Here is a 27921-nt window from a genome sequence, read left to right on the forward strand (position 1 = left end):
TAAATTGTGGAACCCAAATTTAGACCTACCTCTGCTTAGTTCCAAGGCCTATCTGCTTAGCACCACGTCAGGCAGCCTCCCCGTGAAGAGGAAGAGTCCTTACCCTAAAGATGTTCCTCTGGCTCTGAACCTCCTTCCCAGCGATTTTCAGAAAAGACCCTTACTCTTCTGAAACTTGATCACACAATTCCTGCTAATGCACGACTTGGTTTTTTTTTCTTCCCTTTAACTACATGTCATTGTCTAAGGACAATTTTTAAAGGATAAAATTATGTCTCTGATGTTATTATAAAATAAACACAAGTAATGTTGAAATGCTGAAATGAATTTAACTTGCCTGCAAAACTGGGCAAGATCTGCAGGGCGATAATCGGTTGCACCTGATACTGTTCATTTGCATTTTTGTGGACAACAATCATTTGCATTATTATCGTTTTCTACAACTTAGAGTACAAAATATCTCAAAGATAACGAAAAGTGGACAGAACATGGAAGAGTGTGCTGCATAGGACACTCAGCAGTTATTGTACCCATTTCAAGGGCTTTTGCATTTTTACCGATACCCTGAACATAATATTTTATTATATGAATGTATCATAATGTAATCACTGTATGCACAAACACACAAATCGGTCTAGATTCAAGTTGTGCAGAAACGCTTTCTCTTCAGAATGAATAGAATAGAAGCACCTGGTCTTCCAACCTTTTTAAGTGGCATCTACAAGAGATAAGTATCCACATCCTACTATGTATTATTCCAAAAAATTTCCCCCGATATCATAGGTTATTAACATTTTTCAAAACAGCATCATGAACAGACTGTACTGGCATAGTCACCTCTTACCTTTAATGGCGTCAGTGTTCACATGGCAGTCAATCACAGGACATTCACAGAGATAGGAAGTTTTGAAGACCTGATTAAATATTTTGACTGGAAATCTGCCTTTGCTTTGACAGAACATCCTAGCATGAAACAAATATTTACCAGAAATATTCCTAAAGGAGGATATGGTTCTATCTCTAAGACAGAACCCACTAACTTCTTCCTTCCCTAACCACCTGTTTCCTGTCTCGAGAATTTCGGCTCTTTGGGTCACTCGTAATGGCCGCTCACTGAGTAAGGACACACCTGGTAAAAGGAAAAAGCTCTAAGATGCCAAGCACAGCCGTCCAGCCTTGGCAACTGGTGTTCAAGATCCAAGCTGCTTCAGTGTCCCAAGTCATCCTCCTGCCTCCTGAGAAAAGGAGGGTCTGAGATGAGAGTTCACATGCAAATACTTTATTCGGGACAAGCCAGAGCTACTTGGAAGAGGAACAGGGCGGAGAAAAGAGTAGTGGGCAAGCGATGAAGGATGCTTGATTAAGCCGCTCTCACAGTGGGTGACTGAGGCTTCATCTTGCAGGGAAATTGGAGGAAATGGTGAGAAACAGAAACCCAGATGGATCCAACCCCAGGGGCCAAGGACCCGGGGTAATATTTATGTATCAACTCCTGAGAGCCAGTGAGTGAAGGCTGTTCCTGAGAGGTGCTTATTTCCTGGTACTTCTAGCCTGCTGTAGATTCTGCAAATAAGGCCTTTAGACTCAGAGACACGGATACTGGCAGCTGGAGTCAGCCAGAGCCACTGAAAGGCTGGGGGGCGGGGGGTGAGGAGTGGGAGGTATTGCTGGCTCCTGAGACCCCTCACCAGCAGCTGAGGAAGGATGGTCCTCCCTCCAGTGCTCAGCATGAATGTGCCTCAGCCTCTTAGTCTCTGCTTTCTTGCTTTTTCCTGCTGTACCACATTTCCTAGGTTTAATTCCAGAGAGATTGAAAGAGAATCTGACTGACAAACTCCCCTTACAACGCGTTGTCTTTGACGCAGAGCTGATCCCTTTGGGCCAGTTCACAGTCAGCCTCCAGAATGGCGTCCTAGGAGAGGCAGCCCGGGCTCCAGTCTCTGAGTGTAACAGTGAGCCACAGAGAGCACGAGCACTCCTCCGAGCGAGCGCAGGGGCTGTGAGCAGGACAGCTCCCCGCTGCCGCCACCACCACCGCCCCCCCCCCCGCCACACACACACACACACACACACACACACACACACACACACACACACGCAAGCAGGCGTCACGCCTTTGTCAGTCACAGGCTAACATTCACCTCGCTGGGAGGAACAGGTGAGGCTTGAAGTCATTAGAATCCCCAACCTGAAGCTGTGCTTCCCCGTATTTGTTTTCCTTTAGAACTGTGTTCCTTTGGCTCCTAACTTAAGACTTACACTCCACCTCTCACCTTTCCCATCTTCTCATGTGACTGTTTGCATGAACGGAAGCCTGCCGTACGTGCAGTAGGATTTCACCTTATCGAGGGCTCATGTAATTCTTGGTTTCCAGGAGCACATACCATTGAAATGTGGGAACACTATTTTTTAATGGAACCCCTGACTACCATCTCTATGCTTCCCGAGGGGCCTCGCTCTCCCAGTTACACTCGCCTCACCACATTCCCTTGTAGCATTCAGCACTCTGTACGACTTATTTCTTGTTGTTTTTTTATTGTTAATTTCTTGACTCCCCACATAAGCTTCATAAAGACAGATGCCAGAATGAGGTGTTCAAATTAATATTGGTTGACTGAAGTTATCATTAAAGCAAGGACCTTAAGGGTTTTGTTTTGTTTTTTGGTTTTGGTTTTTGTTTTTCTGGATAAGGGTGTGGGGAAATTAGTTTGGACTGATCCAGTGGCATCTGTGGTTTGGTCCCTAAAGTGACAAGGACATGTACTGGGCTGGCGACTGGCCAGGGGCAGTGTGGAATCATCAGACAGAACTGAAGTTGTGGCCCAGGCCTTGTCAGCATGGCTCAGACCAGCAGAGATGGAAGGCTTGTGAGGAACTGTCAGGAAGCTAGTGGGGTAGGGCAAGTGAGCTGAGCAGTGAGCAACATGGAAACATCTGGCAGCCACCAGGGCAAAGGCCGAGGGTAACCCGCTCAGACCTGCCTCTTGGATGAACGGAGTGCGTCCTGCCACGAACCAGCTCGAGGCAAGGAGAATTCCAAGTCAGGGAGGGAATTCACAGCAGCCACATTGCTGACAGCAGCCATCCCACCGCAACCCACACTCCACATGCCAAAGCTCTCGGGAGGCCAAAACAAACAGCTGCAAGAAAACGATGCTTCAGGACGTCTCTAATACGCTGTCCTTCTGGAGATGCTTACAGAGGTTGGCACTCCCTGTAAGTGCCAAGAATCAGCTCTTAAACTTATCTTCTGTGTTCTGGTCTTCTTTTCACTGATTTGGGAAATTTATGTTGGGTACGAAATTTTCAAAAATTTTAAGTAGGTAAAATTAAATAAACATAACATCAATATTTTCTATCCTGATTGCCCTGTATTCAAACAGCAAAACCAACAGCACATCAGAGGAGAATATTAAATGGCACTCAACCTTTCCATCATTCATGAAAGGTATCCTTTGGAGAAACTGAATAAATGAGAACAACTTGTCGTAGGAAGCTTGCCTATAAAGACTTGAGACTGCTGTTAATAGGCTAAGTAGCTTTCAGATCAAGGGCAATGTAGGCAGAGGCTGATTATGTCCAAGTGTGTGAACAGTATGACACTGGGTTTCAGAAAAGCAGGGCAATTAATTGCTGGTTAGGCTTAGAATTCATAAAAGCCACATACCTGCTGGCATTGTCCTATGTCACTGAGCGTATGGAGAAAAAATGGATTTCTGTGGTACATTAGGAAAAAGTTTTACTAGAAGCTCCAGTGTAAACGGAGTTGCTAAATTGTAAGGAGAATACATTTGCAAGAGTAGAAAAATCCAGATGTTCAAGGCCCTGGATTAGGGTGTGAGAAGATGTCACATTAACATGTTCACTGTTAAAAATAAGTCTCAAGGGCAGATTAATTCAAAGAAAAGTGACAGCCAAGAATTTCCTAAAACTATCAAGAATTTTCTGTTAGTAAGTGCACACCTATAAATTCCCTTTGTTCATTTTCAGTGCACATTATTCTTTTTATTCAAACTGATAATAATGATATATTGTGAAATCATGTTCTTTAAGTTAAATTTAGAGCTTCAAAACAAGCAGGCTGCTATTCAGTCTCATGAAGCCCTGAGGTTTCTAACCATGTTTCCAGATTTACTGCCAAGAAAAGAGATTGCTACTAAACCACATGGAGGTGACGGCTGCTCAGAACTCCCTAACCTCACAGCATTCGCAGCTCCAAAGGCATCGATTCCATTTCATTCCATTTCAGCCCTTCTTCAAGATGGCCACACCTGTCCTGAATACTCATGTCCTCAAGTCTGACCACAGCTCTCTGCCTGGTACATTCTCCCAGTCAATCATTGCCATATCTGCACTATATCCCCTCATTAGGAAGTCCATTCTTGCAACAATGTATTGACAGCCTCCTCTGTGCTAGGCATTGTTCTTCCAAGACATCAATACAAGGCAGACAAGAATCCCTGGGGGGTACGGTAGCCCAAGGTCGATAATAAACAATAGACGTAATAATAAGTAACATGTTATGTGAGAAGGTGATCCGTGCTCTGGAAAAAATGGGGCACACGAAGAGGGATCAAGCAAGGGGGGCAGGATGGGGAAAGGAGTGGCCGTCAGCGGTGTGCTGCAATCATCTCGTACCAGCTCCCCAGAGCTGATGCGGCTTCTCTTCCCCGCTGCCACGCTCAGCGACATCAATTCAGTGACACCACAGTGGTAACTCGAAATTGCTGAACATTTGCACCATGAAAACTTGCAAATGACACGAAGTGCAGCTTCTCTTTTCCCAGAAAAGCACCTGATAAACATTTACCAGCATTTCACTGGTGTGGTTTTAAATCGAACATTGACATTTGAGCAACGACATGAATAAGGTGAGGGGATCTGCCTTGTGGGATCTAGAAGAACATTCGAGGCCATGGAACAGCTGTAGCAAAGGCCCAAAATAAGGAGCAGGACAAATGTAGTAGGGATAACAAGAAATGCAGTGAAACTGAGAGCAAAGGGAGTGGTAAGATGAGCCCAGTGGAATGAGTTGAGAGGAGATTGTGGAGGGTGTCGTAGGTCATTGGAGGGACTTTACATTTTTACTCTGAGTATTGGAAAGCTATTGGAAGTTTTAGAACAGAGGAATGTCAGGATCTAATATACTTTCCACAGGACCACTTTGACTGCTCTGTTGAGAATAGATTGAGGTGGGGGGAGATGATGGGAAATAAAAGATATAAGCAAGACAAGGTATTCTATTCTATTGTGTAAGAGAAAGGTGATGACTCAGAGTACCAGTAATGGATGTAGTGAGAAATGGCTGGCTTCTAGGTCTATTTCAAAAGCACCTACAGGATACTTGGATGTACAGTATCAGAGAAAGGAGTAAAGGTTGACACCAAGACTTTGGTTTGAACAGGTGGAAGGATGGGGTTGACATCCACTGAGAAGTGGAAGACCATAAGTGGAACAGATGCCAGGGTAGGGAAGGGAGGGATACTCAGAAGTTCTGTTCTGGACAAAATTAGCCTGAGACATCTATTATGTTGAGTAAAAGGCGGATGTATGAGTCTGAATTTCAAGAAAGAGCTCTGGCCAGGAGATAGACATTTGGGAGGCATAAATGGCAGTTAAGGTCTTGAGACAGGATAGCAATACCAAGGAGTGAGTATAGGTAATGAAGAGAAAAAGAAGGCTTCAACTTTAGGATATGCCAAGCCTAACAGGTCAGGGAGAAGAAGAGGGCCAGCAAAGGAGAGAGAGGGAGGCCAGAGAGGTAGGAGAAAAACCAAAGGAGAGAATGGGTGAAGGGAAATTTAAGACAGTAAGTCTAGGAGACTCTTCCAAGGGCATTTGCTGCAAAGTAGAGCAGAGAAATGGGGGCAGTAGCTGGCAGTGAAACTGAGGTCAAGAGTAGGCGTTGTTGTGTCTTCTTTAAAGATGAGAGAAATAACAGCAAGTTTGTATTCCCCTCAGTAGAGGGGAACTTTAGTCCCTCAACGTCTAAGGCTGGTTTCATTTCCCTCTTTGCTTCATTTCCTTCTTTAGCCAACCTGGTCCCATGACTGGTTATTTCTATTATGTCTCTACTAACCCCCTAGAATGCCTCCCTTTTGTTACTCCTTCCTTCCCAAGCCCACCATTTTCGTTCTTTTCTAGAACTCTTGGGTTGCCAGTTGGCTTTACTACAATAGATTTATGCTACTAACCTCGGTGAAACTACAGAGCTGTCCAAGTGTTCTTTTATTCTTATATTCTTTCATGGTTTATTTCCTAGCAAATGACAAAGTGTTTATTCCAATTTAAAAAAAAATTATCTTAATCAGCATTCATTCAATACACAATTACTGAACAACAACTGCATTGCAGACGCTGGAGGCCTGACACCACACCACCCACTGCTCCTCGGACACTCAGCAGCTGACCTTTACTCCACTTTACTGAAATGACTGATGTGAATTTTTTTAATCTTCTCCCTTACATTCTCAAATTTTAAAGACATCCTTCCCATCATTATTTATAAAAGATGAAGTTTCCTTGCTGGTCTCAAAGATTAACTCTTTTATTTGGGCCTTGATTCAATTGCTTCGTATTTAATAATTTTAATTTAATAATATTTAATATATTTAATGTCCTACCAATTAATCTCACTATGTCTTTAACATTATCCCTCCCCAATTGCAGTCCCCTTCCTTCCTCCCAGAGGATAACAACTATACTGACTTTTGAAGTAATCACTCTTTTGCTTTTCCTTTTTTTCGTATATATAATATATATACATATACAAATATAAATACATCACACACACACACATACATATAAGGTAAATATAGATGTATATGTATACATTTACATATATATGTGTGTGACAATTTTGCTACTACTAGAAGATCAGCTGAAGAGATTCTCTAGGTTTTAGTGTGGCTTCAGCTTCCCCTTTGGGACCATCAGGACAGGTCATGAGTGAGTCCTGGAAACATACAGTTCAGGAATCTAGAAGGCAAATGAGGTGGGGTGCTCTGCATTTCCTCTGCTAAGCTCACCATGGCTTGTCTTCGCATTAGCCTGCCTAAAGCTCTGATCACTTTACTCTCTTTCTGCCCCATCTTTAATTTTTCCTGTGGTCTCCAGAATAAATTCTGAACTATGTAGACAGCATTGCAGGGTTTCACTACCTTTAAAGCAGTATTTTCCTCTGTTCCTCTTTTTGCTCCTTACGTCAAACTAAACTACTGTAGCCATTACACTGAATGAGCAGGACTCATAGAGCACGATGAGAAGAAAACCTGGTTCTTTCCCCTCACAGCCCACTCCATCTGCTCTGGAGCACTCGTCATTGTCCTCAGTAAAGTTTCAGGCAGCTCACTCGTGGCTAATGAAAAGTCTGTGGTCAATAGATATCCTCATGATAGCCTCATTCCAGTAAATTGTTGAGTCACACATCATAGTCAGAACTCCAAATCTCACTCGAATCCTCTCTTCCTCAATGTAGGCTGCCCCACGATGATGCTGTGGGAAAAGATAGCATGATTGGCTTCTTCATTTTTTTACTGTATCTGAGCTTCTGACCTTGCCTCCCTGTCCTCTGCTCATGGGGCTAACCCTGGGTCCTCATGGAAGGGGACAGAGGGAGAGGCAAGTAGAGGGAGAGCTTCTGCCTTGACTGGCAGCAGGGGACCTGACACTGGTTTCCTCCAGGTAGCAGAGGTTTAAAGCTGATATTTCTGCTGGTGTGTATTTTAGATCTATGAAGGCTCCACCTGGAATATATCCCTGCATTTCTCCTGAGACAGGGTATGGCTTTTTCCCCAACCAGGACCCTCCCTCAGCCCCTGAGGCCTAGGCATCTACTCCTTCTGTTAAGGTCACAGCCTGCTCTATGCAGGCTCTTGGGCAGGCTACTCTCTCCACTGCAGCCACCTCTGGCCCACGGAAAAAGCACTCAAGTACCCTTTGTTCCAACAATCTCCATTCCCTATGCAATTATCCAGTCACAGACTCTTGACTTTAGGATTTTCCAGTATGGGTCCAGTAGCAGCCTCTTGTCCTTACAGAATCCAACGGACATAGGTCCACATCTCTGAATGGCATCCTTAAAGTTTCCTTTCAATTGGCTCAAGAGTAAAGGAAATATTTCCAAAGGGGAGGAAGACCGCCATAGTACTCCCACAACTTTCTCCAAAGAAATCATCTGTCAGGTTTCTAATCTCTCGCCAACAATAATCTCTTGTAGGTAAATTCTAATCTTTTGTATCTCTTCCAATTCTGTAAGGTGCCACGAGATACAAAACTAGTTTTTGTCCTATGAAGGTGGTCTGGAAATTTAACTTTGAATCAACAAGTATGTGTCATCAATTCTTTTGCTTCTAATTTTGGAGGGCTGCAGCTAAACCAAGACAGAAATTATTATAGGATATTTATTTTCTTCTAAAAGGCTCTGGGTTTTTCTCTGGGCCCCACTCATGTAACTTCTTCCACCTGGAATGTCCATCTCCCCCATGTCACCTATAAGACTCAGCTCAAAGACCACACCCTGCACAGAGCTGTCCCATGTTCCCACAGCTACAAGTGACCTCCCCTTCTTCACACCATTTTTATCCCTCTCCAATAGTGGTTACCCATACCTGCCCTTGCATTGTAATTATTTCAGAGCATTCCCTTTTCCTTACTGAGTATAAAGCCTTTGCCATAGAGAATTTGCCTGTATGAGTTTGCCAGGGTTGCTATGACAAGTACCACAGACTGAGAGACTTAAATAACAGGAATCTGTTTCCTCCCAGCTCTGGAAGCTTGGAGTCTAAGATCAAGGTGGCAGCAGGGCTGGTTTCTTCTGAGGGCCTCTATCCTCTCTCTATGTCTTGGAGATGGCCATCCTCTCTCTGTGTCTTCACATGGTCTTTCCTCTGTGCTGTGTCTGTGTCCTAATCTCCTCTTCTTGTAAGAACATTGGTCAGATTGGCTTAGGGCCTACCTCAATGATCTCATCTAACTTCAGCACCTCTTTAAAGATCCTGTCTTCAAATACGGGCACATTCTGATGTCCTGGGCGTTAGAACTTCAACTTATGAACATTGAGGGGACATCGTTCAGTCCTTAACAATGCCTTCTTATCCTTATACTCCAACCTGTTCTCCACATGGTGCTTGTTGAACACATGCTTGTTGTCCTGCACTGAAGAACTTCTTGAAGACTTGATACCAAAACCCCTGACAAGACAGTATGAATTATAATGCTAGTGATAAGACAGTCATAGAAGATTCTGATTCCCCTCAGGGTTGGAATGAATTGGGGATAATTCACTCTTTTTTAATAACTGAGGTTTGGAGTGTAAAGAAATTAGTAACTGAAGGAAAAGAGGACACGGTGTTGACAAATACACCAGTGAATGTAGCAACATTAAGCATCCCTGAAATGTAAAAACTAACATACCCCAGCCAGATACCTTTTCCCTCAAATGTGGCATATTGCCTGGTAGGAGGGACACCAAGGGACACACAGGAGAGCCTGGCTGCTCCTAACATCAGCAACGTCAAAGCAAATACTGCCTCCCAGCAAAGCCACTGCCTCGATTGGGACCTGTTACCTCTGAACTTATTCTTTTGCCCCAACATATAGGGCTTCATTGTTTTCATGATAGGAAACATAATACACACACAGAGTAAGAAAATCCACAGATAAAAGAATTACACAAGCTAGGAGAGTGAAAGTCTTTTCTTTAGGAAATGTATAGCCTCAAGTACCTATATGAGAAGAAAACACAGAAAATTAATGTGTTAAACTTCCCAGTAGAGAAGTTTGAGGAAGAACAACAAAATAAACACTAAGAAAACAGGAGGAAAGAAGTAACACAGATATGGGCAGAAGCTAACCAAACAGGAAACAAAGATACAACATAGATAATCAATAAAACCAAAGCTGTTTCTTTGACAAGACTAATAACATAGACAAATCTCTGGCAGTATTGATCAAGGAAAAAGAAAAAAATGTAAATAGTGTTTGTAATGGAAAGGGAGCATAAGTACAAATGTAGCAGATGAAAAACTGAAAATACAATGAAAAAGTCATGCTAAGCATTCAAACTTGAAGTGAACAAATTCTTAGAAAAATATAATTTAACAAATAATACACACTATATGTGTATCATCTATTTGTAGTCGACATAATACACAAAAACATTTTACGTATACATATATGTGTTTGTGTGTGTATGCATATATATAGTCTCTTATTTTTTTAAAGATTTTATTTATTTATTTGAGAGAGAGAGAGAGAGCAGGAGCAGCGAGAAGGAGCAGAGGGAGATAGAGAAGCATATATAGACCATAAGGTATATAAAGGTATTAAAGATAAGTTCTAGCCAGATATTCAAGGAGTTAATCCCAATATTAAACAAGCAAATTGCCCTATGGAGGAAGACAGATAAAATGAATACTGACTACGACACAGATAAAAATATATTCCAAGTGGACTAAAAACAACATGACAAAACGTTCAAAATCCCAGGTTTAAAAAAATTATCATTTCATACCCATCATTTTGGGAAAAACAATAAAAACGCTGGTAATATCAAGTGTTGACTGATAAGGAGTTAATATCCAAATATATAATAAACACAACTCACACAACTCAATATATCGACCATTCAATAGCAAAAACACAAATAATATGATCAAAATAATGGGCTGCAGACCTGAATAAACACTTTTTTTTAAAGGAGACACACAAATGGCCAACAAGTGCATGAAAAGGTGCTCAACATCAGTCATCATCAGGGCAATGCAAATCGAAACCACAATAAGATATCCCCTCGCACTGGTTAGAATGGCTATTATAATAAAAGACAAATAACAAGTGCTGGTGAGGATGTGGTGAAAAGAGAACCCTCTTACACTGTTGGTGGGAATGCAACCTGGTGCGGCCACTGTGGAAAACAGTATGGAGGTTCCTCAAACAACTACAAATGGAGCTCCCACATGATCTGGCCATCTCACTTCCGGAAAGGAAAACAAAATCTTGAAGACATAATCTCTGCTCCCATGTTCACTGCAGCATTATTCACAATAGCCAAGATATGAAAACAACCTAAGTGCTCATCAATGGATGACTAGATAAAGATGTATATTCCTACAATGGAATATTATTCATCCATGAGAAAGAAGGAAATCTTGCCATTTGTGACAGCAGGAATGAAGGTGGAGGGCATTATGCTAAGTGAAATGAGCCAGACAGGGTAAGACAGATACTATATGGTATCATTTATTTGCAGATTTTTTTTTTTTTTAAATCAAAACTCCTAGAAACAGAGAGTAGAAAGTGGCTGCCAGGACTGGAAGTTGAAGGAAACAGGGAGAGTTCGGTAAAAGGTAGACTTTTCAGATGTAAGATGAAAAGATCTGAAAATGTACCATAAATGTAATGTAAAACATGGTGACTACAGTTGATAACACCGTTTTATGTCACTGAAGTTTGCTAAGAGAGTAGAACTTAAATGTCATCAAAAAAGAGATAGATAACAGGTGTGTGGTTTTTTTTTAAGATTTTATGTATTTATTTGAGAGAGAGAGAGCATGAGCAAGGAGGAGAGGCAGAGAAAGAAGCAGACTCCCTGCTGAGCGGGCAGCCTGACGCAGGGCTGGATCCCAGGACTCTGGGATCATGACCTGAGCCAAAAGCAGATGCTTAACTGACTGAGCCACCCAGGTGCCCCAATGGATGTGTTAATTAACTAGATGAGGGGGATCTTCTCACAGTATATCAACTCACCACAATGGACACTTTAAATATCTTACCATTCTATTGGTCAATTATATCTCAAGAAAGCTGAAATAAAAGAAAATACCTAGTGTTGCCAAGGATATGGCCCAACAAGAATGTTCAGATACTGTTCTTGGGAATGCCAACCAGTACAATCTCTTTAGAGCGTATGGAAGTGGATGGATGTTAATTGAGATTAGACATTTCACTCTTCCTCCTTGTTTACCAGACCCCAGGATCTTTAGGGCAGTAACATCCTGAGGCTCAGTGTATGAATCATGTCTGGTTTAAGCCGGCCATAACCATCCCATAATCTTTTGCCAGACATGCTTTCCCATTTCCTTGACACCAAGGGGTTGCCAACCCCATTTTAGCCAATGGAATGTAAAGGGAGTTTTGATGAGGAACTTCTGGTTGCCAGCACATGAGAGTATCCGGGGAGCGGGTGGGGGCAGGAGTAGGGGTGTCACTGTATTCCTCACCCATGTCCTCATCCTAAGTCAAAAGCGGCCTACCTCTAAAACTTAAGAAGATTCTTCCTCCCTAAAAAACAAAAGCAAAAATGAAGCAAAAACAAACAAACAAACACACCTTGTCCACCTACTCTATTCTCTTTTTTGGAACACTGGTTGGAATGAGACTGCGATGCCTGGAATTATAGAAGCCATTTTGTGACCATGAGGTGGCAAGCAAGAGCAACAAAGCCATTACACTAAGGTAGCAAGAGAATAAAAAGTGGCTAGGTCTTTTGTTGATAACATTAGATAATTAGATCTTTATTGCTTAAACAACTGTTAGCGAGCTTTCTTACAACCTATAATCAAAAGTTTTCCTGATAAAACAGTTGTCTAGTAAAGTGAAAGAAAAGCCTCAGAAATTCTACTCCTAGGTATATACCCTAAATAATCCTCACAAATATGCACAACAAAACATGCCCAGGAATGTTCACTGCAACACTGTCTGTAATGGTGAGAAACATCAAAATGATCTAAATATTCATCAAGGAAATATGGATAAATAATTTGAGGTCTAGTCATTCAAAAGAATACTATAGAGAATTTAAATAAATAAACCGAATTACATGAATCAACAGACTAAATCTTAGCAAAATGTTGAGCAAAAAATTGCAAGTTGAAAGAGGATTTATATAGTATGTTACATTTACATAAAATTTCAAAACACAGGAAACAATATTATATATTGTTTAAAGACGAATTAACCTGTAATACACATGTAAACCATGCGTGGGAATGTTAAATATCAAATTTATTATACCACTTATTTCTGTGGAAGAAGGTAAGGAAATGGTATAAGGGAATTCAACTCCATCTATAATGTAAAATCTAAAGTTGTCCATGGATACTAATTATTCTAGATAATAACAAGAATATTCTAAGACTTCTCTAAAAGCACAAATGCTATAGCATTTCATTACTTTATAATATGCATCAAGTCCTCCTTGGCTTACTCCAAAGTTTACAGTATTTAAATTGCAAAATTTGAGGCCCATAATTAGTGAGAAATAACAGAATAATCAATCTTAATGTATTAGACACTCCCAAGGTAATTTCTGTTGGTATCAAAATAATTCAGTAAGTCTTAATTTTCTTTGCAGCGTTGGTCACAATCCTTTGCAAAGTGCACCAATCCAGACAACCCTGGATTCAATGTTCATGTAAGTGTCACTCCTGCCATTTTTCTTATTCTCGTAATCCTTTATTTTTCTGAGACATGTTATAAAATTGTAATATCTTCATCCCTATCTCAGAAAGACCCTACATTTCAAAAGCACAAACCTTTCCCACGTTCTGAAATTACGGCAAATAAGAAGCTACAAGGGAATTCAAGTTTATTGAAAAAAAAGAGAGAGAGATGAGAGAAAGCACTGTTTGTCCCAGGCAAACAAGACAGTCTTCATTATACATCAAAGGCCAGATAAATATCAGATACAATTAATATTTCACTCTTTCTGGAAGATTTTTCCTAGTGTCTTAAAAGCAATATTTCTTGCATCGACTTCAAAGTGAAATTTTGCAAAACCTGTTTAGACCTCTGTGCCAAAAGAATGACGGACAAAAGAGCTGCTGCCATAAGGGGACAAAGAAATACCAAAGTCCTATGTTAAGCAAACAAAGGGCCAGGGAATTTTGGAGAAATGAAGACCAATCTGTGAATGCCCCAACTGTGACTTCGAGAAGTAGATGGAAGAGAGAAAGTGCTCATACTGACCTAGTGGACAGAGATTATCGGGTAGGTGACTCTGACCAGCCCAGAGGTCTCCGAACTGAGCGGCTCCGCTCTGCCTCCTCGCGGTGAGTGATGCAAGTGCCCAGCAATTCCCTGGCCGTCAGAATCCCTTTAGAGAAGCGCCCATTCCAATACAGTGATAACACTCTGTCGTAAAAGGACGTAAAAAAGCCCCCGGAACATGAACCAGCAAGACCCCATCCATCCCCTGAATCAAGAGGTTGGAGACAGAGAGTGGTACCATATTTAATTCAGTCCAACGGTGGTACCCCTGTTGTAAGCTTCTGCCGTGAGAGCTGTGAGCAGGTGGGCCAAGCAAGTGACAGAAACGTGCCCAGAAGATCCACGAGCATGGTCTGGGGGGCCGATCAAGCCAGAGAATAGGACTGTAGGCACCAAACAAGGCTGGAGAAAAGGTGTGCAGGAGCACCAGAACATAGCAAATAAGGAAGGCGGGAGCTTAGGGAGAGAGGAGCTACAGGGAAAAGCAGAAGATGAAGTTAGGAGAGACATCATCAAAGCAAAGAAGGCCAAAGGTCACAGGGGTAGGATGAGGCAATAGGGAACAAAATGTACAGACAAGACAGAAAAAGGCAAGTTCTGGTGGGCAGGATTAGGTGTGAGAACTGCCCCTTCGTGTCTTGCTCAGCAGAGCTTCCATCACCCTAAGAACCGTAGTGGTGGCTCCAGAGGCTGGGCCTCCAGCTTCAAAGCCCCTGTGGCCTTAGAGCGAGGTTCCGGGCCCCGGGGCTGCTGTCCCTATAGCTCCGTTCTCCCCCAGCCCCACCCCTGCTGCGCAGAACTGCCGCACCAGACTCTCTCTCCTTCCTGGTCATTTGCTTCGGGCACTGCCTCCCCCCCGGGGCATGTGTGGTCTCCAGTGAGTCTGAGCAACCCGTCATTCCCAACCTTCCACTTTCTCTGTTCTAGCCATCTGACTTTCCTCTGAATTTGACCGCTTACCTTGGGCATTCTCTCCAAAGGCCAACCTTTGGAACCTCTCTCCCTTTGGGAAAGAGCTTGCTAACAGATGCTCTGGGGTTCCACCGCATCGCAGGATAGAACAGCGAGCAGCACAGAGAGAGCAGACATGTCAAAGAGAAAGACTCAGATGGAGGCAACATCATGGGTGACGTCTGAGTGAGCTGTTTCAGGAACACGAGCTCCAGAGTCTAAAAGGGAGGGGCAGGAAACGATGAAGGTAAACTGGAAACCAAAGAATCTCTACAGGGAGCAAGTAGGCTGAGGCAGTCTTCTGACCCACTTCTGGTTGTCTTCATTTCCTCTTGGCCCAGAAGGACCTGCTTTCTGAGTGAGACCAGGAGGGAGGCGATTGGACACAGCTGGCCTGGGTGGATGTGGGATGAGAAGGGAGCATTTCCGTACACGAGCTTCTGATAAGGATATACTTTCCGCTATTGTCTGCTTAAGTGCTCCTTCAAAGGAGAGCTCTAGTGGCACGACTAGTTCTCAGCTTTCAGTAGCCTATCTGTCTTTTCTTGCCCAGAAGAAAGAAAGAAGAAAGAAAGAAAGAAAGAAAGAAAGAAAGAAAGAAAGAAAGAAAGAAAGAAAGAAAGAAAGAAAGAAAGAAAGAAGAGAAGTTGCGCTTTTGGCTCCACAGGTCCCTGTTCTAGAACTATCTTTTCCAACCTACTTTGGGTAGCCAACTTGTTTTTGGAACATCCTCTTTCTGGCCTTCACATCTCAGCCTGAAACAAAAGCTACTGTTTGACAGTCCCTAAGAGAGTAAATCCTAAAAGTTCTCATCACAAAAAGAAATTCATAACTATGCGTGGTGATGAGTGTTAGTTAGACTTTGTGTGGCAATCATTTTGCAATATATACATACACCAAATCATTATACACCCGTAACTAGTACAATGCTATGCCGATTACAACTCAACAAAAAAATTAAAGAAAAGAAAAATATTTAAAAAAAAAACAGATAAATAAGCATTGATTATCAAGTTCACATTTACCAGAGTAGTTGCTCATTTGAAATGCTCCCACCCTAGGGCATCTTTAGAATTGACTGCGCCCAGGTTTTATATGGTTATTAGTTGACCAGCTCCCTGACTGAGAGTATGTTCATTTTCAGACGGTTATAACCATTCTTGTCTCTCAACAGTCACATGGATAAAATTAACATTCTAGGATAAAAATTAAATTTATGTATGTTTATAGATTTTTTTTTCTCAGTCCAAATTTGACATCACATTTTGGTTTGGAGAGAAGCTTGTTGAGTCATAACTTTAAATTTGCAAGAACTTCACAAAGGGCAGGGAAAAGCTCCTGTCCTAAATTATAGAGTTTAGATCACTGGAGTTGCTTTTCCCTGAGAGAGAAATCAAAATGTTGAAGGGTAAGAGCACTTGAGCAGTCCATAAAACACTTGTATATTTACTATCACACGCTCTCGTTCTTTCATCATTTTGGCTCCAACATTTGTTGGCTGCTGGTTCCTATCGGAGCCAGAGAGCATGGAAGCAAACCCTACAATTTGTGTTATTTTCATCCCCTTCAGTAATTGAACTTTGACTATCGAATTCCTATTAAGTGCCATTCAAGAGACTGCAGGGAGAAACTGAGAATGTGTGCAAAGATCTCTCAGACCCTGGAGCCCTCCCAGAAGTGAGAGCTTTGTGGGAATCGTAAGCCGCCACCACACTGCTCTTGCTCTGCAGAGAATGGGAGCAGCTCAGAGGCGCGTGTTTAAGGGGAAGAACAGGGCTTGAGGGTCCAATGCACCAAGCCCGATTCTCTGCCTAATCACCTAATAGCTGCAATCTTGGGCCAATCAATGAACTACTCTAAACTCCAGTTTCCTCATCTGTAAAATAAAAGTAAAAATCTGTACATTATAGAGATTTTGCATAAATTAAATGTAGTTTAATTCAGCGAGGCCCCTAGAGTCAGACTACTGAGGGTACAAAGTCTCGCTCGATCGCTTACTTGCTATGTGATTCTGGGCAAGTTGCTTCCAGTCGTTAGGCCTTAATTTCCTCAATATACGCAGTATTGATAAAAATGATTCCTACCTTACTGGGTAGTGGTGCCGAGCAAATGAGATCATCCACAGGAAACATGTAGCACACTGGCTGGCAAGTCCTAAGTATTTCAATGAAGCTTAGCTGTTATTCTAGAAAGTACTGCACACAACAACTATTTCCAGTTCCCTTAACTAGGTTTGCAGATTAATAGAAGACAGCGGTGCTAGAAATGCCAGCAGGCGGACCCTTTTCTTCACAAAGCATTTCTTTCTTTTTTTCTTTTTTCTCCTTTCAAGAATGTTCTGGTACACATTAGCAAAATGCCTAGGGGGAAGGGAGCCTAGAAAGGCTTTAAGTGTCTGTTATTTCCTTCACAATGAAATCCATGTGCTTTCCAAAGAAGCAGCTTCCTGGAAAGGGGCCAGTTAGGGTAAGTGCCTAAAGTGTCAATAAAGCATAAAGGAAGACACTACGTGAGTCCAGGCTAAAGATAGATCATTATTAACAATACCTTCGTCAACATTTTTATACGCTCTTCTAAAAGCGTGAACTGTGGTTGGTTTCGAGACTGAATTTTATTTAAGAGGTCATCGTGTAGGTGTTTCCAGCTGTAGAACAATGTTCCTTTGGGCCGTAATTAAAAGTGTAGTTTTGGGGAAAGGTTGAGACTGAAGTCTCTGGAGGAGACCGAGGCTGTGCCCCTGACACTGTCGCCGGGCACGCCCGCCAGTCTTACCTGGGCTCCCCTGGGTTCTCAGGAGATTCTGTGATGTCCTTACTCTGTGGAAACTTCCTCCGTGTTCGGCAGACCCATCTCGGATCGCGTGTCACCCTTACTTTCTGTACATTCCGCATCCTAGCCGATTCCCATGCTGCTTCTGGGCTAGGAAGGGATGGGCGAGGTGACGATTTTCACTACAGTAACTCTCGGGCAGTTTTGCCGTTTTCCGACTCCCTGGCTTTTCCTTTTTGTGAATGACTTTCTAACCCCAGACACACTAAATAAATGTACTTAAAAAGTGATACTTTATGGTTACCAGAAGGGAGGAGGGTGGGGGCGGAGGTTAAAAAGGTGATGGGGATGAAGAAGGGTGCTTGTCCCAATGAGCTCCGGGTGTTGTGTGGAAGTGTTGAATCACTATATCGTGCACCTGAAACTAATTTTACACTGCATGTTAACTAACTGGGATTTAAATAAAAACTTCAAGAAAAAAAGTGATATTTCATGGTTACCAGGGGCTAGGTGGAGTGGGGAGTTATTGTTTAATGTTTAATTCTGTTTGGGGTGATAAAAAAAAAATGTTCTGGAAATGGAGAGTGATAATGCTTACACATCCTTGTAAGTGTACTTAATAGCCAAGGAATTGTACACTTAAAAATGGCTAAATTGGTAAATTTTATGTATATTTTACCACAATTTTAAAAAGTGCTATTTCAACATTATGGTTTAATCGCTTTTTATAGACACAATACTTTCTAGTATTTCTGAGCATTAAGTGCCCCAGTTGGAATGGCCTGCGATTTGGGGTGGAAACCCAGGGGAAGCAGGGACCCTATGGAGATGACCAGAATGCTGTTTCCTAATTAGCATATTAGTTAATTTATATAATTAGATGCTTTGAAATTTGAAGGTTTGCTATTTTTAAGTATTCTAAGCACCCTCCTTCCAATGTCATCACTTAAAGGCAGGGTTTTCACGGACGGCTTAATTGTCAAGTGAAGGATAGGTGTAAGAGTCAATTCTGACCTCCCATCGCCACTAATGTGAGATTTTAACTGGAACCATCCAATCCTGGTATTTGGTCGGGGCATTAATATTGTAAAAGCAAATTAATCCTCCTGGAAAAGCATAAAAATGTTTTTGAAGTTCTGATGCTTGAATAATATTAGTAAAATCATCTCATGAACCTGGAATGAATTATTTTCTACTTTTCAGAGAAGAGTGGCCTAGAAGAAAGACGGGGCAGGCTGTCTTTTGACCCTGTAGCGTGCTTGTAAGAAGAATGGTGTCTCGGAGCTGCTGTGTTTCTCTCTCCCTCGCCCTGTCCCTCCCTGAGTTTCTCCTCTCTGTTTCTCTGTTTCCACGTCTTCCCCTGGGCTTCTTTTCTCTTTCTCACACGGGCCCTGTGAAATAGAAGACGGGCAATGCAAATATTAGTATTGCCATTTTACAGAGTTTACAAGAGACATACAGAGAGGATAAGTGACACAGAGCCCAGTATGGGAAGAGCCAGTCCTAAACCCATGTCTTGTGACTCTGGCCTAATGTTGGTTCCATAGCTGCAGCCAGGTTTCGCGGGATCCTGCAGTCCATGAGGGGAACAGGGACACAGCACCACCAGATGGATGGTTCCAGTGACTTGAACAACTGGCAGGTGTGGTGCTGAGCGCAATTCATCATTAAGTTTTCCCGAAGATGCTCCCAGGAGCTCCTCTCCTGGCTGTTGAGCAGCCCTCATCCATCTGTCCATCCATCCATCCATCATCCATCTGATGAGGTTGTGGGATATTGGTGAGGTGTGGTGTGGTGGGGTGGAGTCTGGAGCCGACGACCAAGAAAGAATTCTTGAGACGTCTTTGATGCAAAATGGTGGTTTATTAAAGCACGGGGACAGGACCTGTGGGCAGAAAGAGCTACACCAGGGTCATGAAGAATGGCCCATTATATACCCTCAAGTTGGGAGGGGGTTAGGGATAGCATAAGTCTCTAAGGAATTTTGGAAGCAAGATTTCCAGGACCTTGAGGGGGCTAGCTATTGTTGGGAAAGGTAATTTATTACTGTCTAATAAAACCTGAGTCATGAGACCCTTCAGATGTATATCGGTGGGCCATATGCTTGGGGGATGATTGCCAACAAGTATCTTGGGGGGGTGTTAGAGATAAAGGAAGTTTTCAAAGGAATTTTTATATGTTAAAGTAGACGTACAGGATCCTGGTGGGGGGGGGAGGGTCAGGCTGGGATTGCCTTTGCCCTTAGCAAAGTATTAACATCAAAGCGGTTGAGTCCCTAGAGGAATGTCACTCTGCCTGTTTCCAGGACTTGTCAATGGGCTGTAGGTAGTAAGGAAATTTAATAATTTTTCTTCTGCCTTTGTTTCCCACATCACATCCACCCATCCAGACTAGAAGAGGATGTAGGAGGTATTCAGTTTGGGGGGGAGGGCAACAGGCACATAAGCCCTCTGGGTTCTGGTGACTATGACGCTGAGTTCCTTTTAAAGTCAAAATCATCAACCAAATTCAGCCATTTTTAGTTCACATAGCTGGGGAAATACGCTAAATTATTTCTCCAAAGATAAATTCCGTTCTCATATTCAATTCTTATCTAGTTAATTCTAGCTACACAGATACTGGATTTAGGAAGCAACTTAAAAACATATCTTCTAAGGGCACTGGGTGGCTCAGTCGGTTAGGTGTCTGCCTTCTGCTCGGGTCTTGATCTCAGGGTCCTGGGATTGAGCCCCTGTTGGGCTCCCTGCTTAGCGGGGAGTCTGCTTCTCCCACATGTGCCTGTGTGCGCTCTCTCTCAAATAAATAAATTAAATATTTTTTAAAACTTTCCATTTCCCTTCCCCGAAGGATCAATTTTGTAAAAGTGCAAAAGATTAGCAACATCCTGTTAGTATTATGATTAATTAATATCTGTTAGGCAAGATCGTCATAACTTAAGAACTCTTCATCAAGCTTCCTGAGTCAAGTCTGTATTTTCCCTTTTTATTATATTAAATAAGAAATCCTGATCAGAGAAGCCTGAAAAGAAACTCTCAATGTGCGCCAAAAGCATTCTTAGAGCTTTTGTTCTTCACTGCTATTTGTAATTACCCAGAGAGGAAAAGTGTTGTAAGAAAAGTCCCACCCAGAAAAATCCCCCTCAGGTCACAATTGACATTCTCTTTCTTAAGATGCCCAGCTGTGACAAGCAAAAGCCAGTTCAAAGACAGGTCTTAGGGGCACCCCCTGGTGGCTGAGTAGAGTCACGAACTCTGTGTTTGGACCCAGAAGGCCAGTGATCTTGGAGGCTTTCTAAATGGCCATCACCAATTTTTCCATTCAACGTTGAAAATGCATTCAGATCAGGAAAACAGGAGGGAGTGGAAAGAATTTGGAATCACAAGACTTGGATTTGAGTCAGAGCTCTGTCATTTACTAGCTATGCAAACCTGGGTCTGGCTGGTCAGTTTTTGCAGAGCTGTGGTTGAATCTGGAGTTTCTCATTGAAGATAAGAGGCAGTGTCAAAACTAAAGGGGTATACGATTCCACTTATCTGATATGTCCAGAAAAGGCAACTTTATGGTGCTAGAAAGTACATTAGTGGTTGCCCGGGGCTGGGGCTGGGAATGGGGATTAACTCTAAAGGGGCATGAAGGATTTCCTGGGGTGAGGAAAACGTTCTAAACTGGGTTGTGCACAACTTGGTAAATTTACTAATAATCACTGCAATGTGCATTTGACATGGGTGAATTTTGTGGTATGTATGTTATACCTCTGTAAAGAAGGAAAAGCAGAATGGATAACCTGTGTAAATCCAGGTACAGAGCTGGGAAGCCTGTACCTTGTAATTAAGCGAGAGGAAAAGGCAACGTGGGGCGAGGTAGGGATGGGCAGGGAAAATGCCCAGGACGGGTGCTGCTGTTTGGAACTTTATTTTGTCCACTTTACATTGTCCATACCTTGTGTCCAAGAAGGTCACCTGAGGTTAGCACGGGAGGGCGGAAAGTGCACTGCTCCTACTGCAGGCTAGCCGCAGGGCTTCTGTGCACTCCGAGGGAAGTTCTGCCGGTCAGGGGCCTTTCTGATGGAGGGAAGACTGTTAAAGCAGCCGACTTGCTGCAGCTGCATCAAAATGACCATTTTTTTGAAATGTAAAAACTGTGTTTTCTTCGTAATATTTCTCAGTATGAGGTAATTCAGTGTGGTTGGGGAATTACATGACATTAAGGAGTGGTTGGGGAGACCATGGCTTTTTCTTTTTCTTTCTTTTTTTTTTTTTTCTTGCATTACTTATTAACAGAAAACTTGAAAGTGAGAAATTGAATTACTTACTAACAGAAAACTTGAAAGTGAGTACAATAAGAAAATTCAGAAGAGTATCTCTGTAGAGTTGCATAGAGAGAAACTTGGCAGGAATACCCAAAAGAAGCTGGAAGACAGAAAGAGAGACGCAGGAGGGAAGGAGGGAGGGAGGAAGGAAAGAAGACACAGATGATATAGTAGGAAATAACATTGTATCATACGTACCAAATGGAAAAAAGTTTACTATCTTTAATATAACAGACACAGACTGGAGAAAAGTGGGCAAAGGGTGGATATAGATAATTCACAGAAGGAAAAATAAATGAAGAAATATGATCTGTCAACATTTCAAAGGACATTTAGCCTGGCTACTAATTAATAAGTATTATTAACAAAACAATGAGCAGGGGCACCTGAATGGCTCAGTTGGTTAAGTATCCAATTCTTGATCTCAGCTCAGGTCTTGATCTCAGGGTCATGGGTTCAAGCCCAGTGTTGGGCTCTGCACTCCACACTGGGTATTCTTCTCCACACTGGGGGTGGAGACTACTTCAAAAAAAAAAAAAAAAAGACAGAAAGGAAACAATGAGCTATTTTTCACCTATGAGATTAGCAATCATTAAGAGGATTGATGTTGATTATCCTCAGGCAAATTGGTACAGCCTTGCTAGGGGGTAATTTGGCACTTACTTCAAAATGTAATATGCATACATTTTGGCCCAGCAATTCCAGTTTGGGGGATTACTTTATGGTAGTAATTACGCATGTGTGAAAAGATATATATGTTAGGATGTTCGTGATTGAGTTATTTGTTAAGACCAAAAAAAAGTGGAAGGGTTCTCAAATGCCCATCAACAGGGATTTGATAATTATGCATCTATTCAACAGACTATCCACAGTAATTAAAGATGAATGTGGTCTATATATTGGGTCATGAGGAAAATATTGACGTTATGTTACTAACTAAAAAATATCAGTGTTATAAGAGCATAGATGATATGATTACATTTTTATTTAATATTATACTGTGTGTGTGTGCACGTGTGTGTGTGTGTGTGTGATGGACATGAAGAGGCACTGCCCAGACACCCCTTCAAAAAAGGACTTATCGCCACAACTGCCAGCCCCTTCAGGAACCACTTCACTGCGGAGCCACCTCTCCAATGTCCCGCCTTCCTGAGCAGGGCTGGAGGGCACATCCTGGCAGAGGCGGGGACACGGGGCCTTTATTTTACCTCAACGGAGAACCACTCGATGGGCTATTTTCACTCCAGCGCTCCCTGTGGGGTCAGCGGAGGCTGTCATTGGGCCTGAAACACAGCTGTTCCCCTCTCTACCCAACACTGCTCTCATCCCCTTCTTTCCACAGGTGTTGTTGACCCCAAGGACAATCCTTAGGAAATATCTCTCACAACAAACTCCATCTCAGAATCTGCTTCCCAGAAAACCTAACCAGTGGTTTTTATACATACCCAGTGGACAAATTCTGGCAGAAAAAAAATTAAAAATTAAAAAATAAAATAAAACAAAAAAATAAAATAAATCCAGCAAATATTTTATGTTGGATGGGTTTTATGTTATAATTTTTGGCATTGTCTGATTATTGTAAAATGGGTATTTATTAGTTTTGTCATCAGATGAAAATAATACAGTGGTTTTCATTTTGGAAAATAAAAAGAAAAGTTAATAGTTTGGTTTTATTCTGGTCAAATGACCACATCAGAGTATCCAGATTGAAATGGCAGCTCCAAGCCACCTGGTGTGTGCTCTTGCTCTTGGAACAGGAAGGTGAGCCATTCAGCATGCCCTTCTGGCCCTACACAACCTTCCTACGGCTCTAGGGCTTGGCTGGGTAAAAGTTTTGCTACTTCCTCCACCAGGTTGTCAGCATATTGTTGAGGTTGCGTGTAGAAGTTTAAGAAGAAAAGCAATTTGGGGGGACTGTGAGGACCCACTGAACACTGTGTGTGTGCCCCCCCCCATGCTGGGAGTAGATGGACACAGGATGCTACGTGTTGATAAATTCTCAAACCTGGAGTACTTACAGGTAGTCCCTCGTGTTTCATCACGAACAGGAGGAACGTACGTGCTGGGGGATGAGCCCAGGGGTATCTGCTACCTAGATTCCTTGGCTTAGAGCCTTGACCTGTTTGGCAAATACTTTGTGCTGCCTATACCAGAAGTACCAGTCTTCTAGTTTCCCTTTGTCTCGTGGATTTTCCAGATTTGGGCTACCTGTTGTGGTCCTGTTCAGGCGAGTAAGGAAACAGTAGGGTTAGAAGCCATTGCTCCTGAGAACGAAGTGTTTTTGCTTGGCCAACACAGTCTTAGGGAGTAATGAGTTAGTTTTCCACTGTAGCAGAGACCAGAAGCTGTCCTCCCCAAATCCATCCTTCCCTTCTTCGTTAAGAAAATTCAAAACCCAAGCTTTTGCTGGCACATTTTGCAGCCTCCCTTGCAGCTCAGTGCGATGACATGAGTAAATTCTTGCTGATAGCATATACTCAGAATCAAAGTTCTAGGTCGTCTCCTTAGAGGAAGCGCTTTCTCTTTTCCCCTGTCCTGCCGGTCAGAAAGCAGGTCCAGCAGGGGCTGTGGGGGGTTATCTGTGAATATGCAGACCAGGGCAACACCCAAGGGGATGAATGCACTCCAGAGAGGGAACCTCCACAGCACCCCTTGACTACTCACACAGGGACCGGGGACTGTTGTGTTAAGAGAGAGCGGAACTCCTTTCTCATGTAAGCCACTGAATCTGGGGGATGGGGATGTGCAAAAACCAATCATTGTTTGTATATTTTACTCTTAGAACTCGATTATAGTATTTGTTACACTAATGTGTTTTACTTCTCTGTGTCCTTCTCTAGACTTTCTTTCTTTCTGAACTGCTAGCGTAGAGGAGGCATTCCTTAAGTGTTTGTCAAATGTATGAATACTTGATGCTGAGGGAACTTTGTAGAAAAGGGAAGATGGAGAACTAAATACAAAGCTTGATTTCACAATTTCTGTAACAGAGGTTTCCCCAGGTCTCTCTAGCCCATCAGCTAGGGCCCCATCAATAATGCACGGACACAGAAATGATGACTGTCAAAGTACTCATAGCCCCCCCTTCCCTTATCCCTGGAGGAAGATGCTGGTGTTTTCCTGCTCAGCATTTTGTACCACTACACCCCCAACCAGATCAAAACTCACACCCACGTTTCAGATCAGATTAATTCATGTAAGGAGCACAGCGAAAGGAAGGTTTGTGTCAGAAAAGGCTGCGAAGCCCCCATAGCAGGAAGCAGGAGACCTGAGCAGGCTACAGGGTGGGAGTGTGCGGGAGCCCGGGGGGAAGGGGAGAGGAGATGTGTAATGAGACCAGATTATAAGCTGTATTTCTTTTTGAATGTCACTTGAGAGATACAAGTAAAGATCAGAATTAATTTGGTCTTGATTGCTGGTCTGTGCTCCTGATAGTGACTCCATAGAAAAAAGACCAGGCTGAGGACACTGGGATTTTGTTTCCTGACAGTAGTCGTAGCTCAAGTTTCATGGCTTTTAAACCTCCTCTTCATGAAGGGCTTCAGCTCCTTCCTCAATTCACAAATTCTTTCTCAGAGTTCTAGATGTTGTCTCTCTTGTGGCCATGAATCCTAACCCTCACTGTGATGCGGGCGCTCATAAAGTCACAGGAGGGCAACCTGGACCCTCCACCACCGCTGTAGTATCCCAGGGGCCGCGGACATCCCGGCTCTCGCACGGTCTTCCTGCGCTCAGGACATCTTCTGTCCCGGCCTCCGGTTCCTGGGATTGACCAAGGAACTGACACCTGAGATGCAGGTCTTCACCATCTTCATTTTCCTTCCAGGTACATACGCAAAAATGAAAAAGAAAAGTTCTTCCTTTCTGTTTCAGCCGAAAAACCATCATGCCATTCCTATTGTTCTGGTCCTATCTGCCATTTCAAAACACAAGTGAGGTTCGAGCTGGCTCAGACGGGGAGCCGGCCTGAGTCTGATGAAGCCAACGTGCAGCACGATGAGCTGAGCCTGAGGTTCTCGCGAGCTCCTCGGTCACAGAGGGAAACGCCCGCAGGTTAGCACCCCTGAGCGGTAGTGTGGCTCGGGCAGCAGAACCACAACTGCCAACGGCTGGCTGGGCCTTCGGGGGTCCACGCGCATCCTGAAGAGGGTGGACAGACCCAGTAGGTAATTCCTCAGTCTGATGAACCCCCAGTGCGAAGACGTAGCAGAAAGTGGTTTCTGAGCTTTAGGAAGCATTACTAGTTTGTGCAAAGGAGCTGGAAACCTCAAGCCAGGTTATTGAATGTTGAATGTTCAGGAAATTGAGTTGATTATAAACAAGACTACTATTTACCAAAATGCACTTTGTTCTTGACATTTGACAAACACAGTTTTGCTGCAGTTATTGAAGATACAGCTTCTTGCGGTTGGTAAGGAGACAATCTGCTGTGCGTGTGCAAAGCAGTGACATGTGGGTGACATGGGACCTTAGGGCAGCAGCCATATGGCTCATTTCTGTGACGAGTGAGATCCCTGCAAGACTGTGTGTGAAGAAGGACAGGCGTTACTGGAATTTCTGTCTTACCAAAGGCACATTAAGGAATATCACCGAGTGGGCTTTCCGTGTATCCATCTTTATTAGCAGAACTCCAGAGTGTGTAAGGCCATAAAGTTAGCCATTTATTCAGTGTTCTGTCTGAGGCATTGTGCTGGGTACTGATACTAAAACATTTAAGTAAATATATTTGCCCAATAAAAAACCATGACCCGTCCTACAGAAAGAACAGAATATTTGAAATAAACGTCCTCATGTGTGGTTAACTTATGTAGAGGGCGTAAAGTCTGTAGCTATTTGCAGCTCCCAGCATTGCAAAATCTATGCAAAAAAAATGTGAAATCACACACACACACACACACACACACACATGCACGCATTAGTGCTTGATGGGAATGGAGAAGGAAACTAGGTTTCCCTCTCTAACTAAATGATATATTCTCTAACCTTTCAGATATTTGAAGGCTAATTTAAGCTCTGAAAACAAGATAAGACGCATCTATTAAGTGATCTTTGGGATGCCCCAGGGCAACTGTAGATCCCAAATATAATCATTGAAATGTCAGCATTTCTGTTCTCCTTTTCGGCAGTGATACAGAGAGCCCCATTGTCTATTCTCCTCAGCAGCTCTTGCTGGCAGACTCCATGTGAAATCACAGTGGCCAATTCTCCTTCCTTGGGAAAGGGAATGCTGGGGGAGGAGGACTCCCTTCAAAGTTCCTTTAAAGTAAAGGGATTTTTTTTAAATAGGAGATTGAAATTTATTTATCATATACACAAGCCATATCTGACATATGAGAAAATGCTATTATATAAAACATTAAACATTAAAAAGACATAGTATTTGTTTTTTTTAATACAATAATAGGATCCCAGAATGAACACCGGGAAACAAACTGAGGGTTTCAGAGGGGAGGGGGGTGGGGGGATGGGTTAGCCCAGTGAAGGGTATTAAGGAGGGCACGTATTGCATGGAGCACAGGGTGTTACGCGCAAACAATGAATCATGGAACACTACATCAAAAGCTAATGATGTACTGTATGGTGACTAACATATCATAATTAAAAAAAAAAACCAGGATCTCAAGGTGATATATGCACTCCCATGTACACTGCAGCATTTTTCATAATAGCTAAAACATGGCAGCAAGCTTTTTTTTTTTTTTAATTTTATTTATTTATTTGACAGAGAGAGACAGCCAGCGAGAGAGGAACACAAGCAGGGGGAGTGGGAGAGGAAGAAGCAGGCTCCTAGCAGAGGAACCTGATGTGGGGCTTGATCCAAGAACGCCGGGATCACGCCCTGAGCCAAAGGCAGACGCTTAACGACTGCGCCACCCAGGCGCCCCTCATGGCAGCAAGCTTTTTGT

The sequence above is a fragment of the Ursus americanus genome, chromosome 11 (genome assembly GCF_024610735.1).
Source record: "Ursus americanus isolate L20-20 chromosome 11, mUrsAme1.1.p, whole genome shotgun sequence".
In the NCBI taxonomy this organism is placed as follows: Eukaryota; Metazoa; Chordata; class Mammalia; order Carnivora; family Ursidae; genus Ursus; species Ursus americanus.